The sequence below is a fragment of the Chlorocebus sabaeus genome, chromosome 21 (assembly GCF_047675955.1).
Source record: "Chlorocebus sabaeus isolate Y175 chromosome 21, mChlSab1.0.hap1, whole genome shotgun sequence".
Taxonomy (NCBI): domain Eukaryota; kingdom Metazoa; phylum Chordata; class Mammalia; order Primates; family Cercopithecidae; genus Chlorocebus; species Chlorocebus sabaeus.
This window is the reverse complement of record NC_132924.1, coordinates 41,368,265-41,385,747: the sequence shown is the minus strand read 5'-3', so window position 1 is coordinate 41,385,747 and position 17,483 is coordinate 41,368,265. Positions and strand designations below refer to the sequence as shown.

Sequence of the window (17,483 nt, the reverse complement as noted above, 5' to 3'; positions counted from 1 at the left end):
CTCATTGTGGTTTTGATTTGCATTTCTCTGATGGCCAGTGATGACGAGCATTTTTTCATGTGTCTGTTGGCTGCATGCATGTCATCTTTTGAGAAATGTCTGTTCATATCCTTTGCCCACTTTTTGATGGGGTTGTTTGTTTTTTTCATGTAAATTTGTTTGAGTTCTTTGTAGGTTCTGGATATTAGCCCTTTGTCAGATGAGTAGATTGCAAAAATTTTCTCCCATTCTGTAGGTTGCCTGTTCACTCTGCTCGTAATTTATTTTGCTGTGCAGACGCTCTTTAGTTTAATTAGATCCCATTTGTCAATTTTGGCTTTTGTTGCTGTTGCTTTTGGTGTTTTAGACATGAAGTCCTTGCCCATGCCTATGTCCTGAATGGTATTTCTAGGGTTTTTATGGTATTAGGTCTAACATTTATGTCTCTAATCCATCTTGAATTAATTTTCGTATAAAGAGTAAGGAAAGGATCCAGTTTCAGCTTTCTACTTATGGCTAGCCAATTTTCCCAGCACCATTTATTAAATAGAGAATCCTTTACCCATTTCTTGTTTTTCTCAGGTTTGTCAAAGATCAGATGACTGTAGATGTGTGGTGTTATTTCTGAGGACTCTGCTCTATTCCATTGGTCTATATCTCTGTTTTGGTACCAGTACCATGCTGTTTTGGTTACTGTAGCCTTGTAGTATAGTTTGAAGTCAGGTAGCATGATGCCTCCAGCTTTGTTGTTTTGACTTAGGATTGTCTTGGCAATGCGGGCTCTTTTTTGGTTCCATATGAACTTTAAAGCAGTTTTTTCCAATTCTGTGAAGAAACTCATTGGTAGTTTGATGGGGATGGCACTGAATCTATAAATTACCTTGGGCAGTATGGCCATTTTCACAATATTGATTCTTCCTATCCATGAGCATGGTATGTTCTTCCATTTGTTTGTGTCCTCTTTTATTTCACTGAGCAGTGGTTTGTAGTTCTCCTTGAAGAGGTCCTTTACATCCCTTGTAAGTTGGATTCCTAGGTATTTTATTCTCTTTGAAGCAATTGTGAATGGAAGTTCATTCATGATTTGGCTCTCTGTTTATCTGTTACTGCTGTATAAGAATGCTTGTGATTTTTGCCCGTTAATTTTGTATCCTGAGACTTTGCTGAAGTTGTTTATCAGCTTAAGGAGATTTTGGGCTGAGACGATGGGGTTTTCTAAATATACAATCATGTCATCTGCAAACAGAGACAATTTGACTTCTTCTTTTCCTAACTAAATACCCTTTATTTCTTTCTCTTGCCTGATTGCCCTAGCTAGAACTTCCAACACTATGTTGAATAGAAGTGGTGAGAGAGGGTGTCCCTGTCTTATGCCAGTTTTCAAAGGGAATGCTTCCAGTTTTTGGCCATTCAGTATGATATTGGCTGTGGGTTTGTCATTAATAGCTCTTATTATTTTGAGATATGTTCCATCAATACCAAATTTATTGAGAGTTTTTAGCATGAAGGACTGTTGAATTTTGTCAAAGGCCTTTTCTGCATCTATTGAGATAATCACGTGGTTTTTGTCTTTGGTTCTGTTTATATGCTGGATTACGTTTATTGATTTGTGTATGTTGAACCAGCCTTGAATTCCCGGGATGAAGCCCACTTGATCATGGTGGATAACCATGGTGCTGCTGGATTCAGTTTGCCAGTATTTTATTGAGAATTTTTGCATCAATGTTCATCAGGGATATTGGTCTAAAATTGTCTTGTTTTGTTGTGTCTCTAAGTGGAACTAAGTTGGAAAACACTCTCAGGATATCATCCAGGAGAACTTCCCCAACCTAGTAAGGCAGGCCAACATTCAAATTCAGGAAATACAGAGAACACCACAAAGATACTCCTCGAGAAGAGCAACTCCAAGACACATGATTGTCAGATTCACCAAAGTTGAAATGAAGGAAAGAATGTTAAGGGCAGCCAGAGAGAAAGGTCTGGTTACCCACAAAGGGAAGCCCATCAGAATAACAGCAGATCTTTCAGCAGAAACTCTACAAGCCAGAAGAGAGTGGGGACCAATATTCAACATTCTTAAAGAAAAGAATTTTCAACCCAGAATTTCATATCCGGCCAAACTAAGTTTCATAAGTGACGGAGAAATAAAATCCTTTACAAACAAGCAAATGCTTAGAGATTTTTTCACCACCAGGCCTGCCCTACAAGAGATCCTGAAGGAAGCACTAAACATGGAAAGCAACAACTGGTACCAGTCATTGCAAAAACATGCCAAAATGTAAAGACCATCGATGCTAGGAAGAAACTGCATCAACTAGCAAGCAAAATAACCAGCTAATGTCACAATGACAGGATCAAGTTCACACATAACAATATTAACTTTAAATGTAAATGGACTAAATGGTCCAATTAAAAGATACAGACTGGCAAATTGGATAAAGAGTCAAGACCCATCAGTTTGCTGTATTCAGGAGACCCATCTCACATGCAGAGACACACATAGGCTCAAAATAAAGGGATGGAGGAAGATCTACCAAACAAATGGAGAACAAAAAAAAAAGCAGGGGTTGCAATCCTAGTCTCTGATAAAACAGACTTTAAACCATCAAAGATCAAAAGAGACAAAGAAGGCCATTACATAATGGTAAAGGGATCAATTCAACAGGAAGAGCTAACTATCCTAAATATATATGCACCCAATACAGGAGCACCTAGATTCATAAAGCAAGTCCTTAGAGACTTACAAAGAGACTTAGACTCTCATACAATAATAATGGAAGACTTCAGCACTCCACTGTCAACATTAGACAGATCAACGAGACAGAAAGTTAACAAGGATATCCAGGAATTGAACTCAACTCTGCACCAAGGGGACCAAATAGACATCTACAGAACTCTCCACCCCAAATCAACAGAGTATACATTCTTCTCAGCACCACATTGCACTTATTCCAAAATTGACCACATAGTTGGAAGTAAAGCACTCCTCAGCAAATGTAAAAGAACAGAAATTATAACAAACTGTCTCTCAGACTACAGTGCAATCAAACTAGAACTCAGGACTGAGAAGCTCAATAGATTACCTTTATAAAAAAAAAAAAAAGTGGTTTACCAGCTGGGTGTGGAATAGCTCATGCCTGTAATCCCAGCACTTTGGGAGGCTGAGGCAGGTGGATCACCTGAGGTTAGGAGTTCAAGACCAGCCTGGCTGACATGGTGAAACTCCGTCTCTACTAAAAATACAAAAATTTAGCTGGGCATGGTGGCAGTCACCTGTAATCCCAGCTACTCAGGAGGCTGAGGCAGGAGAATCACTTTAACCCAGGAGGCAGAGGTTGCAGTGAGCTGAGATCATGCTATAGCACTTCAGCCTAGGTGACAAGAGCAAGACTCTTGTCTTGTGGTAATCAGTGGATTACCTTAATCTACAGATTAATTTTTCAAATACAATTGTCCCTTGGTATCTGTGGGAGACTGGTACCAGGACCCCTGAGGATAACAAAATCCAAGGATGCTAAGGCCCCTTATATAAAATGGTGTAATGTTTGCATATAACCTATGCACATCCTCCTGTATACTGAATCATCTCTAGATTATTTATAATGTATAAGACACTGTAATGCTATGTACATATTTATTATGCTGTATTGCTTTTTATTTGTGCTTTTTTGTTGTATTGTTATTTTTAATTGTCTTTTAAAAATATTTTCAATCTGCCATTGGTTGGAGCTTCTGATGTGGAACACCAGGATCTGGAAGGCCAACTGTGTTGTTTACTTCTCACTTAGCAGTTTCCTAGGATTTCTTTTGTTTGATTCAGACTTCTATTTTTTAAAAAATAGAAATACAGAATGTTTTCCAGTGTTTAAAACAATCACCATGCTTTCCTTTTAGCCTCGAATAAATTGTAAAAAGGATCAATTACAAAGTTTTGAGGTTTCATTTCCTTGTCCTCTGATGACATTAACTCTATTTGGGAAAAAGATTATGTAAAATTCATTGAGTCAAAATTAAATGACTAGACTAGCAGTTATGTATGCCATCTTTTAAATTTTTCTTATTAATAATGGATAAATATGCAATTTAAGTTTCTTCCTAGATTCTTAGTCATTTAGTAAGAATAAGCATACATATTATATCTATTCTGGTAATGGGGAGATAACAATGTAATTAGTCAGCAGTCACTTGAAATAAAAGGGCAGAATGAAAGAAGAAACCCACATGCTTCCAAAGAATTGAAGAGAAAGTAAATGCAGTCTTAAATATGTTGATGGGTGAAGGTGTCAATGAATTTCACAATTGGTGTGGGTGGTTCAAGAATAAGGAAGAGGCAAATGGAGAAAAATGTTACAGGAGGGAAACTCTCCATCACTTATCTACCATCCTTAACACACACACACACACACACGCACACACTCTTATACACACACATACAAACACATTGTATGAGATATCACATCAGTGATGACATAGCTGCCCAGGACCACTTTTGAATTTTTTTTCACTGTATTGAATTCATATACTATATAATACACCAATCTTAAGTTTACAGCTTGAGGAGTTTTGACAAATGTATACATCCACGTAACCACCACCACTATATCTTCACATATCTGCCAATTTAGAAGGTTGTTTATGCCCCTTCCAGTCAACCAATTCCATCATGTGATGCTTAATTTTATGTGTCAACTTGACTGGGCCACAGCACCCAAATGTAGTCAAGCATTATTTTGGATGTTTTAGTGTGTTTTTTGGATGAAATTTATGTTTGAATTGTGGACTTTGAATAATTTCAGTCAGAGTGCCCTCCATGCTGTGAGTAGGCCTCATCTAACAAGTCGAAGGCCTGAGGAGAACAAAAAGCTGAGCTTGCAGAGCAACAGGGAATTCTCCAGTGACTACCTTTGGATTTCATCTGCCTCGGCTGTTCTTATTTCGCCAGCAGACTGCCTTTGGACTCAAACTGCAACTCTCCTGGGTTTCCAGCCTGCCAGCTGCCTCCATCAAAATTTGGACTGCCAAGACTTGAGAATCACATAGCTAATTCCCTAAAATAGATCTCTTTCTCTGGAAATACACATCTTGTTTGTTCTCCTTCTCTGAAGAACCGTAACACACCTCCCTTTCCATGATATCACTGATTTCTCTTAAATAGCCAACAGCTTTCTTACTTTAATTCCTCTTAGAAAAATAGCCTTTTTCTTAATATTTACCCAAACCTAATCTTTTCATAGCAACATTAAAATATGGAAGCTAGAATAATATTTAAATTACATTTCCTGGCTGGTCGCGGTGGTTCACACCTGTAATCCCAGCACTTTGAGAGGCCAAGGCGGGTGGATCACCTGAGGTCGGGAGATCGAGAATGGCCTGACCAACATGGAGGAACCCCATCTCTACTAAAAATACAAAATTAGCCAGGCATGGTGGTGCATGCTTGTAATCCCAGCTACTTGGGAAGCTGAGGCAGGAAGATCGCCTGAACCCAGGAGGCAGAGGTTGCAGTGAGCCAAGATCGCGCCATTGCACTCCAGCCTGGGCAACAAGAGTGAAACTCCATCTTACATAAAAGGAAATTACATTTCCTTTTTTGAAGTCAGATTTACTGTAGTAGAATTTACTCTATAGAAAAATTCACTCTTTTCAGGAGTATAGTTGGATCTTGACAAATGTGCCTATGTAGTTGTGAAACCACTTACCACAATCAAGATACAGAGTATTTCCATCAATATTCCAATACCCCTTTGTAATCAATCCTCTTTCCCTATTCTCAGCTCCTGGCAACCCCTGATCTGATTTCTCTCCCTATAGTTTCTCTACTCCAGAATGTAACATAAATGGAATGATATCATACATATTCTTTTGTGTATGGCGTCTTTCATTTTGCATAATGCTATTGACTCAACCATGTTTGCCTCTACAAGTAGTTATTTTTATTGCTGAGTTGTAAGATTCCACTGTATGGATGTACTGCGATTTGATTATCCACTTACTGATTGATGACCATTTGCAGTTTTCCAATATTTGGTGATGATGAGTAAAGGCTCTGTAAGCATTCTCAGATAGCTCTTTGTGCAGACATGGGTTTATATTTCTGTCATTTAAATACCTAGGAGCAGGATTATTAGGTTGAATGGTAAGTACATGGTAACTTTATCAGAAACCACCAAATTGTTCTGTAAAGTGCCTGTGCCATTTCATGTTCCCAGGTGTAACGTATGAGTGTTCCAGTTGCTCAGCATCCTTGGTAGGCATTTGCAGAGTCAGGTTTTAAACAGCCATCTGATATGGTTTTGTTGTGTCCCCACCCAAATCTTATCTTGAATTGTAATTCCCATAATCTCCATGTGTCATAGGAAGGACCCCATGGGGGGTAACTGAATCATAGGAGTGCTTACCCCCATGCTGCTGTTCTCATGATAGTAAGTTCTCATGAGATCTGATGTTGGGATTTTCCCCCTTTTGCTCAGCACTTCTCCTTCCTGCCACCATGTAAAGAAGGATTTGTTTGCTTCCCCTTCTTCCATGACTGTAAGTTTCCTGAGGCCTCCCCAGCAAAGCAGAACTGCAAGTCAATTAAACCTCTTTCCTTTATATATTACCAAGTCTTGGGCAGCCTTTTACAGCAGCATGAGAATGGACTAATACACCATCCTAGTAGGTGTGTACTACTGTATCTTTGTGGTTTTAATTTGTACTTCCCTAATGACTAAAGGTGCTGAGCTTCTTTTATGTGCTTTTTTGTTATCTGCAGCAGTCAGCCTCCAAAGTGAACCCTCAAATGATCCCTAGATACTGATATTCACAGTCCTATGTAGTGTTTTCCTAAATTCAGTAGACTGTGTAACAAACAGAATATGCAGGGATGATGGTGTGTGACTTCTGGGGTCAATCATAAAAGCCATTAGTGCTTCCTCCTTGATCTCACTTGGCTCACCCACCTTGTTGGAAGCCAGCTGCCATGTTATGAGGATGTTCAAAAACCCTACAGAGAGATCCATGTGACAAAGCACACATGCCTTCTGACAATAGCCAGCACCCAGCTGCAGGTAAGCCATTTTGAAAGCAGATCCTCAAGCCCCAGTTAAGGTTCAAATGACTTGCTGCCCTGGCCAACATGTTGACTACAATGTCAATGAAAATCAGAACAACCAGCAAAGCTGCTCCTCTTTTACTGAGCTGCAAAAACTGCGAGATAAAAAATGTTTAGCATAATTTTATGACACCAAGCTTTGTAGTAAATTGTTATGCAATAATAGATAACACAGCATTCATATCTTCTCTTTGGAAAAATATCTGTTCAAACCTTCAGTCTGAATTCTAAATTTAGGTTTTTTTGTTACTTCAGATAAAAGAGTTATTTGTGTATTTTTGATTTAACTCCTTCATAAGATAAGTTTTTATAAATATTTTCCCCTGGTTTTTGACATTTAAAAAATTTTCTTAATCACATCTTTCTAGAGAAGTATTATATTTTGATGTAATCCAATTTGTCTATTTTTTGTTCTCTTGGCTCATGCTTTTGGTGTCATATTTAAGAAATCTTTGCAGAGTAAAAGGTCATCAGTTATTTTCCTACATTTTTCTCCAAAAGTTTTATAAACTTAGGTTTTACAAATCTAGGTTTTACACTGAGACATATGATCCATTTTGAGTTGTTTTTAAATATGGTTTGAGTTCATTTTTCAAACATGTAATTGTTCCAGCATCATTTCTTCGGAAGAATATTCTTTCTTCATGAAATAACTTTGATGCCTTTGTCAAAAATCAATTAATTATATGCACATGTTTTTATATCTAGTCTATCTTCTATTCCATTGTTCTATATGTCTACCCTTCTACAAAAATTCATTGGCTTTATTACTCCAGTTGTATGGTAAATCTTGAAATCAGGCAGTATGAATCATCTAACTTTGTTCTGCTTTTTCAAAATTTCTTCTGCTATTCTAGGTAATTTGCTTTTCCATATACATTTTTTAATACATTTTTTTCAGTTTCTATTTTAAAAGCCTGCTGAGCCACACACCTACAACCATCTGATATTTGACAAGGTTGACAATAACAAGCAATGGGGAAAGGACTCCCTATTCAAAAAATGATGCTGGAATAACTGGCTAGTCATATGCAGAAGATTGAAACTGGATCTCTCCCTGACACAAAAATCAACTCAAGATAGATTAGACTTCAATGTGTAAACTAAAACTATAAAAACTCTATAAGGAAACCTATGAAAAAACAATTGCAACAGAAACTGACAAATAGAACCTAGTTAAACTGAAGAACTTCTGAACAGAAACAAACAAACCCTCAAACTATCAACAGGGTAAACAGACAACCTACAGAATGAGAGAAAATATTTGTAAACTATGCACCTGACAAAGGTCTAATATCCAAATTCTATAAGGAACTTAAATCAATAAGCAGAAAACAACCCCATTAAAAGACGGGCGAAGGACATGAACAGATGCTTCTTAAAAGAACACATAGACGTGGCCAAAAAGCACATGAAAAAAAATGCTCAACATCACAAATCATTAGAGAAATGCAAATCAAAACCACAATGAAATACAATGTCACACCAGTCAGCATAGCTTTAGATGATTAATTTTTTTTACTAAACGTCAAAAAATAATAGATGCTAGTGAGATTGTGGAGACAAAGGAACAATTATACACTGCTGGTGGGACTGTAAATTAGTTCAGCCATTGTGGAAAGCAGTTTGGAGATTTCTCAAAGAACTGAAAAAACTACCATTTTGATCCTCACCCTCCTTACAGCAATCCTATTCCTGGGTATATATACCCAAAGGAATATAAATCATCCTACCATAATAACACATGCACACACATGTTCATCGCAGCACTATTCACAACAACAGAGACATGGAATCAGCTTAGATGCCCATGAACAGTGGACTGGATAAAGAGAATGTGGTACATATACACCATGAAATACTAGGCAGCCATAAAAAGGGAATGAAGTCCTGTCCTTTGCAGCAACATGGGTGCAACTGAAGACCATTATCCTAAGCAAATTAACACAGGAACAGAAAACCAAGTACCACGTGTTCTCACTTATATAAGTGGGAGCTAAACATTGACTATATATGGATACAAAAAGAGGAACAATAGACACCAGGGCCTACTTGAGAGAGGAGGGTGGGAGGAGGATGGCGATTTAAAAAAAAAACTACCTATTAGTTACTATGCTCATTACCTGAATGACAAAATTATTTGTATACCAAATCCCAGCAACACATAATTTGTCCATGTAACAAACCTGCACATGTACTCCCTGAACCTATTATTACTAATTTTACATAGCTTTCAACATACATATCTTACACATACTTTATTAGAATTACCTCTAAGTATTTGATATTTTAGTGCTGTTTTAATTGGTACTGTTTTATTAATTTTTATTTTTTATTGTCACTATAGTGAATTACGATTTTCATTCATGGACTTTTTATCCTGTGACCTTACTAAACTCACTGATTAATTTTAGTAGCTTTTTTGGAGAGTTTTGGATGATTGCATAAATCATCTGTCCTAGTCATCATCTGGGGCTAGGACCTCCAGTACGATGTTAAATAGGAATGATGAAAGCAGACATCTTTCATGTTTGCATTATCTTCAACTGTAAGATGAAAGTATTCAGACTTTCCCTATTAAGTTACCAGCTCCAGGCTCTTTATATATTCCCTTTATTATCAAGTTGGGGAAACTGTCTTCTGTTTTTAATTTGTTGAGAGTTGTTTCATAATGGATGCTAAATTTTGTCAACTGCCTTTACTGCCTCTATTGACATGATCAAGGCTTTTGTCCTTTTTTTAGCTTGTTGATATGGTGATTTACATTTATTGATTATTTTGAATGCCGATCCAACCTAACTCCTTTAAAAACCCACCATTGTATAACTTCACTCTACCTATGCATCCATATTTTACAGGAGGTGCAATCACAACCCCTAAGCTGTGGTTTCTCACTATGCTGTTTAACCTTTGACGTGCAATGCTCTTTTTCCTTCACCTATCAAATCCCCATCTCTTTAATTCCACCTCCTCCGTGAAGCTATCTCTAATTACTTAAACTCTGTCTCCATGGGCCAATCATTTGGAGATGAACACTCTTCCAATCCATTTTTCACTAGCAAGAAGCCATGTCAAGAAGTGGGAGAAATTGCTGGGGTAAGGGAGGCCTAGAGTGAGGACAAGAGTCAGTGGGGGAGAGTACTTAGGAGGCAGGGTAGAATGATATTTGAGGATCACAGTTGGTATTTTTCTCCCAGGACAACACAGGGAATTACTTTATTTCTGGGGAGATTCCAGTAATATATAATCACAGATAACCTTCTCCCTCCCTTAATGTTCTTGGAACAATTCTGGAAGATGGTGATCTTTTTTTTCCCTTGTGTGTTACTGCAAAGAAAAAGAGAACCTCTTGTTTCACCCAAAATTCTTTGCAAAAATATGGATACAATAATAAGGTAAAATGTTACATTTATTTATTCAACAAATGCACAGTAGCACCTTGTATGAGCCACTTTGCTAAGCTTTTTTACTATATGGGATACAAAAATAAAACCTATTTGACATTTCTGAATTTAACTATATATACTATCTTGTATATACTTATTCTTTGCATTGAAATCTTCACTCTTGTAATTTCCCACCCCAGATATATTCAAGGAAAAGTGCTATTTTATTCAGTATACAAATATATGCTTACAAAAACACATTAACATCAATTTAGCACTGTTTTGCATCACTTTACACAACCAGTTTCATTATCAAATAATCATAAAAAATAAACTTTAATTTTTAAAAACTTTGAATATTTCCTCATAATCTTTCTCATAATTTCTCTAAATAGAAAAATGTATCTAAAATATAGAAAACTGGTTCCCATTAAAAATTAAGCATAAAATACACCTTGGTTAAAACCAACTTTTAGAATTAAAACAGTATGTGACTCTAAACAGTGCAGTTTTGGCAGTCAGGATTTCCTGTGATGAAACTGGCATCTGTTTTCATGGAAGTATTTTGTTAGTTATGCATCTGGACATCTTCAGCTTTTGGCCTTAATAACAGTTTTAGATGATTATTAAGTTACCTGGATAAGAAAATTCAAATTGCAAAATATTTATTTTTAAAATGTATTTGTCTTAGTGTGGCAGACATCCTACAGAGTAACTGCCTGGTAAAATAGAAATTACCAAATATATTGGATTAGCACTTACCCACCCCCTCGGATCAGAATCTTAAGACACAACAGTAAAACTTTGGTGATTTCCACGATCCAAGATGAAAAACAAAGAAGAAAGTCTTATACTGTAAGTAATAGTGGGGATTTTTCTCTCTTATATTAGAACTTAGCTAAAGTTCAGCTGGAATTTACAGGGTTGAACGGTCAGAATCAAATGTATGGCTTGAACAGAAAACATAAATGAGTTGTTATAGGAATTATAGGCTAGGATACTTGATGAATTCCAGTTTAATCTTACTCACAATCAAAATACTGTGTCTGAATTCTATCTTGAACAATTTAGGAGTCATCTGCCTGGGAAAGTCTGTATTTCCCTTTCTTCAATACTTGGACACTCTGATTTTTGGTATGCTTTTCTAGTTAAGCCTTGTGGATGCAAAGTAAATCATTTATTAGTTCTAGGGAAAGATGTAATGGTACAGGAATGAACAGCATAATACAGTGTATAAAAAGGGCTGTTTCTAAGTATACAGCTATGTAGAGAGTATTCTTCGGTGCCTGGCTATAAATCATCCATGCAAACCAATAGACACAGTCCAGAATGTTAAGACTGAGAGGGAATATGGGAAGGACCCAGAGGGAAGAGGAATACTTTGTCCATTCCTTGTCAGCTCCCAGAGGGCAATTCCATATTATGGAACTAATTTCCACAAACACACAGAAGTCCACCCTCTGCATATTCCCAAGCTCTCTTTCTCTGTTCATACCCTCCTCCTTGTAAGGGGTGTCTGTTGTGTTATTTAAGAATATTCAATTATTTTGTAAAAGACAAGAAAAGCAAATATAATTGATACAACTCTCAAGAAATACTAAATATAAATAGTAAGTATAAAAGGAGCTTGTGAGACACAGAAGCTCATAGTAGGTATTAAGCATAGATAGCAAGTTAATGACCTGTGAACTACATCAGATACAGGGAGAGAAAGAAGCACATCAGTGTGTTAAACAAAGGTGGGGATGGAAAGACCAAAGGCAGCAAAAATTCATGGTCTGTTAAAAGTTGATGAGTTAAGAGAGAGGCCAAATGTAATATTCATGGGACACTGAATAGGCATGAGAGTTTAAATTGCCTCAACTCACTAGTGACATCCATTCTGGCCAGGTATCCTCTGCCTGAGATGTGCAGATAGAATCCACAGCTGCTCAGTAAGTTAATGTGGAAGCTGAGACCAAGCTGACTTGCCCCTGTGTCTCTTCTACAGCGCAAGTGTTGACTCCAGGCACTACCCATCTGCTGAGTCCCTTGCTCATAATCAACCCTAGTGCTTGTAATCATGCAGACAATAGAGAGAGCTGATAAGGTGGAGAGAGAGATAAGACCTAGAAACATAGTGTGATGCAGAACTCACATAGCATGGTTCTTTTAACCCTCTACCCTCTCTGGTGTCTTCACCACACCATATCTTTCTTCTTGAGTCTCACTCTGTTTTACATTGATTCGATTAACCATCAGCTTTGACAATTTCAGTTTAGTCTCTGAACCTTTCTATTCTGTGACCTCTGGGATAGTTCTCCTGGTTGTACACTGGAAGGTTACCATTGCATCAAGGTCATTTCCTTAAAACATCCTGCTTCTCCATCTCCAGTGTGGACTCTCGGCCTTGTTGTTCTGCCTGGGGAAGAACAGCAACAAGTAAGTAAGGATCCCAACAGGCTCCAGATACTACTGTTGAGCTCCTCACACTTAGAACCTCTTAGTGTCATCTAAGTCTAAACCACGAAGTGCCTCCTTATACTTGAGACTTTTAATTGAGTAGGCTAATTTTCTTTTCTTTTCTTTTCTTTTCTTTTCTTTTCTTTTCTTTTTTTGAGATGGAGTCTCACTCTGTTGCACAGGCTAGAGTGCAGTAGCACAATCTTGGCTCACTGCAACCTCCGCCTCCCATGTTCAAGTGATCCTCCCACCTCAGCCTCCCAAGTAGCTGGAACTACAGGTGCCCACCACCATACCAGGCTGATTTCTGTATTTTTAGTAGAGGCAGGGGTTCACCATGTTGGCCAGGCTGGTCTCGAACTCTTGACCTCAAGTGATCTGCCAGTCTCGGCCTCTCAAAGTGCTAGGATTACAGGCATGAGCCACAGTGCCCAGCCCGAGTAGGTGAATTTTCTACATATAATCTCCTATTATTTTACTGTCTTTAGGTTGCCAGTTTTCCATTTTATTATTTTGTTTTAGTTTTCTTATTTATTTACTTTTTGTTTTATCATTACCAAACCCTATCAATGGAATTAAATTAGTTGTTAGCTCTCTAATAAAGGAATATGACAAAGAGTCCATAATTTTTTGCATCATAATTTAATCAGTGTACTTGACTGGGTACATGTAGTTTATTACAAGGAAATTCACGTACCCAACAAGGGGAAGCTGTGAAAGGCAAAGGATTCTTACATATTTAATATTTTTAAGTGTTTTCTTCTGTTGGGAAAAAGAATGGCATATTACCTGTAAGCCAGTTTTATAATATTCTATGCCATAGATTATTTACTCATGAAAATTAAGAATGGGATAAAAGTCATATCGATGGAATGTCTTCCCAATCTGAATAGTGGAGCTGAACTTTACAAAGGGATTTTCTACTCTTTTGTATAAATTAAAAGTTGATTGTAATTTATGAAATAAACTCATAATCCTGATTCCAAAGCTTGTTCATTTAATATTATTTTTATGACTAGTAATTTTGGTATTTTAGACCATTATTGAAAAGACTTATTTTAGGTTCCTGAAAATGTTCCTCCTAATCCTGTCCCCAGTCACCCAGTTCCCTTCTTCACAAGCACCAAATGCTTTTAGTTTCTTTAGTAGAAGAAATTCAATAACATAGAATGACTCAAGTCACTCAATAAAATTTAGTTTTTACACTATTCTTAGGCTTGGTGAGCATGAGAGGAAATAATTTAATCAATTTCCATCAAAATACATTTTAATATTTTATTATTAATAATAATTATTAAAATAGGTTAAAAGTTTTTTGATATGCAAAAGAATTTTCAAATTATATTTTTATATTCACTGAAACAGCTTGAGAAATAAATATTATGCTACTAACTGTGTGATTATACACAAGTGTCTTAGCCTCTCTGTGCATCCATTTCCTCATCTCATAAAAGTGAAAATAATAATAGTGCCTACATTATGGAGTTATTCTAAGGATTAAAACAATGAATGCATGTAAGATGCTTAGAATAATTGCCTGACAATCATTTGAATTTCCTCTTTTGTGAATTGTTCACGCCCTTTCTTGATTTCATATGACATGTTTATCCCTTTAAAAAAATAATAATACTATGCATTCACTATTTGTAACAGTTATAAACCAGTTGTAAATACAGCAATACTTTAAACGACATTGAATTCTTACCAAGTTCCAAGCATTCTGTAAAGCATTTTGCCTACATAATCTCATTTAATACTCCAAATAACCTTAAGAGTAGATATGATTATCTTCCTTTGATAGATGAGGAAAAGATTAGAATGATTTCTTTTTTTTTATTTTCTAGCTATGTGACCTTGGGGAAATTAATTTAAAGGGATAAACACATCATAGGGAAATCAAGAAAGGACATGAACAATTCACAAAAGGGGAAATACAAATGACTAAGTGCCAGGCATTATTCTAAGCACCTCACATGCATTCACTATTTTAATCACCCCTCAAAAAATGTCCTATTGGTAGTTATGTTAGTATTTTAAAAATTAATTTAGCAAGAATTGACTTCTTTTAAAACAAAAGTAATTTTCCTGTACCAGTTTATCTTATATAACTCTGCATATTCAACTCTTCTTTTATACTTCTCAATATATTATTGTAGCTTTATTCATAGGCCATGTACATGCTTTGGAAGATTATTCCTGGATATGTTATAAACTCTCCTTTTTTCTATTCAATAAAAAAATCCCCACCCTCTCTCATCATTTTTTCTTTTAGCTAGATATAACTTATATCTAAGGAAGTTATTGATTGTTGTAAATCTCTTATTATATCTCATCTATTTCTCTTAGTTCTAATCTTTTTTTATTGTTTTCTCATGCGGCTAGGTTATAATCAAATCATCTACAAAATGGCCATCATCCCTTTTGCCTTCTTAAAATGTTATTTTATTAAACCTTTATTCCTTTGAAAGTGTCATCTCTCAGGGGTAATATCCTTTGGGAGGATAAGGGGTTAGTTGACTTTTCTCAGTCACTTTAACTTATTAGCGCAAATTCACTCACCACATTCTTTCTAGGAGGATAATTAAGATGATGTCTGAACTGAGAAAGCAGAGAATGTAGTGGGAGAAAGAAAAAGCTGACAATTGTTTCTAGGCCTGCGGAGGTCAGATATGAGCAAAGCTGCTAAGCTTGGCTGGAGAAATACCAGAGTGTCCTTTCTTTTGCAATGATGATTAGGGAAGGCCCTGATCTCAAGCGACCTTTCCACTCATCACCCTGGCCCTTTCCCAGGTCTTGATCTGGCTACTGCTTCCACTTCACTTGATGACAAGAACCAAATGAGAAATGCTTTTACAAGGAGCTTGGCTCAATACCCGCACATTTCCTGAATTGCCCAGGGCTGCATGCTTGGAATATGAATAGTATAATATTCTGGATTTCATTATTACCCAACCAAATAATGAAGCATTTTCCTGCTCTGGAACTTAACACAAACAAAAATAAAGAACTTTATTACTTTTCACTCCAGTGATCTAAGATTTTTGAATTTTTTTTTTTTCAAAAGGTGCCAAAACTTAACAGAACAAGGAGATGACTGTAGTTAGAAGAATAACATTTTAAATATCTATAAATAAGTAGGAGAAATGTCTACTATTTGCAAACTCAAAACTTCTCTCTTGCTAAGCATCATATGGTTGAAAATAAGCAAGAGAAGAACGGACGAGGAGAGGAAAAGAGAGGAAGGGAGGAAGGAAAGAAAAGAAGTGGAAGAAACTCTTACATGCTAGTCATTTAAGTGACTTTTCCAGTCACATTCAATTCTCACATCTGTACTTTTTTTTCTTTAATCAATATGCCCTTCTGCAAACCATATTCCTTAATATCTTTGAGGAAAAATTATTTTGGGGGTTTTCCAAATGGAAGTACCTTTCTGAAATCTAAATATGCCTGAGAAAATGATTACCTTTAGACTAGGTACTGCTTAGACTAAAGCTTAAAAACTTGCTTTTGGGGCCGGGCGCGGTGGCTCAAGCCTGTAATCCCAGCACTTTGGGAGGCCGAGATGGGCGGATCACGAGGTCAGGAGATCGAGACCATCCTGGCTAACACGGTGAAACCCCGTCTCTACTAAAAACACAAAAAACTAGCCGGGCGAAGTGGCGGGCGCCTGTAGTCCCCGCTACTCGGGAGGCTGAGGCAGGAGAATGGCGTAAACCCGGGAGGCGGAGCTTGCAGTGAGCTGAGATCCGGCCACTGCACTCCAGCCCGGGCGACAGAGCAAGACTCCGTCTCAAAAAAAAAAAAAAAAAAAAAAAAAAAAACTTGCTTTTGGGCTCAAAGAGCTAAGACTTTACAAAGTAATTCAGGGATACCTTTTGTGATTATCCTTTTGGAAAATGAAATAAGATTAACACCATCTAATGTTTTGGAAATGTTTAGGCAGAAAATGGAAAAAACTAAAATATAAAGCTAGAAGTACTTATTTCATAATTAGATCCATGTGAACAATATCTGTGATTCACTTATTCGGCAGCCAGGTCTTAAAATTCTATATACTGTAAAGTAGGTTATTAGAAAAAAGAAATAAAATTAACATTATGCAAATATTTAACTGTAAACATTTAAATATAGAACTCAGTGAATTAATATCACTGTCTTAATCATACATTAGAACATATTAGGTTTTAAGTATCTTTCAACATATTTCTTGCGCAAGATGGTGATTTACACAAAATAAGTCAAAATAAATCTTGATTTACTTTCAAAAAATTATATTAATTTATACAGTGAGGTATATTTTGAATCAAAATAAAACCTTCTGTTTTTCACATTTTACCAAAAAAATTGTCGTATTCTGTATCACATAAAGCCATCTAACACCTTCCATCATTTCTGCTGTCCTGGTAATTCAAGCCACTCTTTGTTTAATGAAAATGGATGTTGGACACTTGAAACTCTCAGAAATAAAAATGCTCTTCAAAATGCAATTTGCTACTATTTGGGGCAATGAATGCCATACTTTCACCTTGAAGTTTGCTCATTAAGCACAGACAGAATTTGTGCCCCAGAATTATTTAGGTATT

General features: G+C 36.5%; 1 long non-coding RNA gene across 1 annotated transcript in view; it reads right to left on the bottom strand.

Annotated features, from left to right (window-relative positions):
* Positions 1-10,468: 10,468 nt before the first annotated feature.
* Positions 10,469-17,483, bottom strand: part of LOC103226404 (uncharacterized) — a 148,788-nt gene continuing 141,773 nt past the window's right edge. The window contains exon 3 of the long non-coding RNA XR_494814.3: positions 10,469-12,859. This is a non-coding gene — a long non-coding RNA (uncharacterized lncRNA). The remainder of the gene's footprint in view (positions 12,860-17,483) is intronic.